Source organism: Pyxicephalus adspersus, chromosome 9 (genome assembly GCF_032062135.1).
Source record: "Pyxicephalus adspersus chromosome 9, UCB_Pads_2.0, whole genome shotgun sequence".
Lineage (NCBI taxonomy): Eukaryota > Metazoa > Chordata > Amphibia > Anura > Pyxicephalidae > Pyxicephalus > Pyxicephalus adspersus.
Genome location: NC_092866.1, coordinates 10,338,261 through 10,342,032, shown reverse-complemented (window position 1 = coordinate 10,342,032; position 3,772 = coordinate 10,338,261). Strand labels below are relative to the sequence as shown.

The 3,772-nt window shown below is 47.4% G+C and overlaps 1 protein-coding gene across 3 annotated transcripts in view; it reads left to right on the top strand.

Annotated features, from left to right (window-relative positions):
• Positions 1-3,067: 3,067 nt before the first annotated feature.
• The window catches only part of AP1G1 (adaptor related protein complex 1 subunit gamma 1), a 36,819-nt gene continuing 36,114 nt past the window's right edge, over positions 3,068-3,772 (top strand). The window contains exon 1 of one of the 3 annotated variants that reach the window (XM_072422545.1): positions 3,068-3,314. The gene's annotated coding sequence lies outside the window, so the exon portion shown is untranslated. Of the gene's footprint in view, positions 3,336-3,772 lie in introns of all 3 variants that reach the window. The other 2 variants (XM_072422543.1, XM_072422544.1) reach the window with 2 other exon arrangements.

The window sequence follows — 3,772 nt, the reverse complement described above, 5'->3', positions numbered from 1 at the left end:
TGCTGCTTAGCTGCTTCTTGAGTTGTACAGAGGAGGCGACGACAGGCTTTACCTGTGACAATCAAGTGTCACTATTCCTAGTATACGTCAAAGGCCGAGGGGTGTGGTTATAAATGGAGCTGAGGGCTTAGCTATTGACTTTTGTCACAAAGTTGAAATTTCCGTATCCGTAACATCAGTGTTAAGCCTAGTCATGTTGCAGGCTTTGGAGAAAGAAGGAGCACGAATGGAGCAGATGATAGGACAAATTATAAAGGTAATGTTATGTTTATTTGCATGGAAAATTTTGTGTTTTTTTTATTTATTTATTGCACCTGAAGATCCTGCCATTAGCGCGTCCTCTCATAGAGTGACAATGCTCAGTGTAATATATCTACAGAGAAGCGGTATTACCTAGGCTACTCTCTTGATTTGATGATCCAAAATGATCCGCTGCGTACCTTGAATATTGGCCAATTACCTGTAAAATATACTTTGCATATTTCCAATTGACTAGTTATCTCAGTATTAGTTACCCAACTATTGATCAGACTGACCTGTTGTCTCAGTACCTCCAACGCCTTCTTAGAACACCCTCGGTGAACTTTGCTAGGCCATCTAAGTTGCTCTTAGCGGGCAGGGAGCCCAGGAACTCTCCCAGCCCTGGAGGCAGAGGAGGCCAAAGCCATCAGAGATTCTGTGCAGGCGAGACAGGTGCCAGAAAAACTGGAAGACATAATGAAGGGGACTACTGGCTAACCAAGAGTCTCACATGGGATCTACCTTGTTTCCTTGAAGTTTATCTAGGCCACTTCAGCAGACTGAGGCTTGGGCACTATGTTTGTAGCTGCACAAGCCAGGAGACTTGGAAAAGAAGTGTAGGAACCCAAAATGAAGTGAAGTTCATCTTGCAAAAAAAGGGTAGAAATCTCGATCTCCTGGCTGCCTTAGTAGGTGCAGGTGTTCTGAAAACAAGGGGAATTAGGTAGATGGACCTGCACCAGACTGAAAGAAGTATACACGGGGCACAAAGCTCGGAAAGTGCATGTTTACTCTGCCATTGCTTGGCCACTTTTCTCCATTTTTATCCTTCTTTGCATCCTATTGCTGATGTTCTCCTCTTTCCGTCACTACTTAAAAGATGCAGATTTACAAAACCTAAGAAAAAACTTAGAGATTATAGTAAATGGGTTCGGATTTTCTTTATTGCTACAAAACACAATTGTCAGTCCAAAGCAAGGCCATGTCGGTTTACTCAAAGTGCAGGCCAAAATGTGCCATCTTGAACTGATGGTGAATCTGAGATATGGCAACAATCTAATCATTCTGCATTGTGAAATGAATAGTTTGTACTTCCTGTCTATTATCTTTCTTTTTTGCGCTAGTAAAATATATTAGCAGCGGTCAGGGATAGATACATGGGCACTATGATTGCAGCGGTCAGATACAGATGCTTGAGCACCATGTTTGTAGCAGTCACAGTGTTCAACCTAGAAGATATTGTAGGTATGTGGCAGCCCATGTATTGTGACCAAACTCTTTAGTAACCACCCAAAAACAGCCGGCTGGTTACTGAAAAGTGCCGGGTGGTACGCCCAGCTAAAAGGGTCTGGGGGGAACACTGCATCACAGACAGATGCTTGGGCACCATGTTTGCAGCATTTAGTTCCCTGCATTAATGTATGAGTTTAGTTGTTTTGGATGAGCAATGGATGGGTCAAAATAGGAGCCATGTGCTCTGCCACCACTGTCAAGTGACAGGCACTGTGGGAGTGATGTGTACCGCTCATACCCAGAAGTCCTGGATAGATCATTGGTGGGCTGGTGACAGATCACAGAGGGGCAAAGGGAAAATAAATGTGCTAAATGAAGGTGAGGACTGTAACACTGCCATGGCAGGCAGTACTCAACCCAGAAAATGTTTTAAGCTGGGTGGGAAGAAAGTGTAGGTGGGGGGCAGTCTCTGTATTGTGACCCAGCTCATTGATAGCCACCCAAAAACAGCCAGATGGTTGCTGTAAAGTGCCAGGTGGTGTGCCCCGTAAAAGGGGCCGGGGAGAACACTGGCTAGCTTTAAAGAGACACTCTCACTATACCTATGCTGGGCACAGCAATGGTGTCTCCGCAAGGAGCACCCCCTGACCCCCATATATGCAGATTACCTGTACAGCTGATGCTGAGATTGGCTATGTTGGTGACCCAGGTAAGGGGTGACGTCATACCTCTGGTCATGTGACAGGGCTGCTAGACCTGGGCAGCATCACATAGAAGGTTGCATGTCGCCCCACACCTGAAAGAGGGTTGGTTTTAGACAAAACATTGCCTGCATGGCATTCCAGATCCATGGGCATCCTGGCATTCTGTCAATTGGAGAAGATGAGGGCTCAGTTTTCCCAACCCTGGAAGTGCTTGTCAGTGGTGCTGTATGGGAAATCCTCTGCTATGGATTTTAACCAATTAAAACACAATACTATGAGCTCTATTTATAAAACAGGGATTGTGACATTCCCTGGTGGAAAGCTTCCAGGTCCATATGTTTCAATGGCAATAATCGATTCTCCATCAGTGAATGTCAGATTCAATGATTTATAAATAGACTCTATAGTGTTATAGGTGAATTTTTTTATGTATTCTGGGTGTTCGGTGTCAGCTATTCTGAATTTGTGTTTGTGGATGAAGAAATTTCCACTCACTTTTTAATATTAAACAGGATTTATATAGTGCCAACATATTATGCAGCGCTGTACATTAAATACTTCCTGTTAGAAATGGAGACACCAGCTAAAAGAACCTATTCTGCACTCTTTCCTTTTTCTACCCGGATATATATAAATAAATATTATTTTTTGAATCATTCCTAAATGTTTTAGGAATTCCCCATTGAAGAATTTACCTGAGCTCAGATGTCACCTGAAGAGGGCGGTGCCTTTAAATGACAGCTCCTACTACGTCATTCACCCCGCCCCTAGCTACCGGCGTCACGTGTCCAATGACAGCACCCGGGCACCGCCCTCTCCCTACTTCCGGGTCTGGCAGTGACGGGGCACTGAGTTGACGTCATCACTGGCTGCCCTCGCCGCTTCACTAGTATCCTTCCGCCGCTAAGAAAAAGTTCCGGCCCTGTAGCGGTGACGAATAGCCGGTTCTTTTCCTTTCCGCTGTGGTGACCCGCTAGACTCGTACCGGCTCCACTGACCCCCTGACAACGCTAGCTTTCTCCGTAGTAGCCAGCGCGCAGGCTTCAGCGGGATCCCTCCGCACAGCCGCGGTGCTGCGGCCCGTCAGCCGCCATTTTGGGTGTCCCGGAGCCGAGGAAGGAGCAGCAGCACCGGGCGGTGAGAGTGACAGCGGCGCAGGTGGGGGTTGGAGGGTGTGTGAGGGGGGTAAGTGGGGGAAATATCAGCGGTAGGGGGCGCACTGAGTGGGGAGGGTCACTGACATTGGGGATGATCACTGACACCTCTGAGGGGCACTGATATCCGGGGCCCTGATCTGTATGTTATATCTCCGGGCATGTCTGTGCCTGGGAGGGGCCCTCAGGCTTCCAGCACAACTCCTCTGCCATAATAGCCCGCTGTCATCTCTGGGAGAGCTCCTGTCATAGCTCCAATCCCAGGGGGGCCCCGGTTAGGCCTGACACCCCCTCACCCCCAGCTATATGCAGATATAGAGGGGGAAAACAGCTGCATCCCCAGGAACAATGCAGGGACCCCATTATTAAACATTGCCACATCCCCCAGAGCAATGCAGGGACCCCATTATTAAACATTGCCACATCCCCCAGAGCAATGCA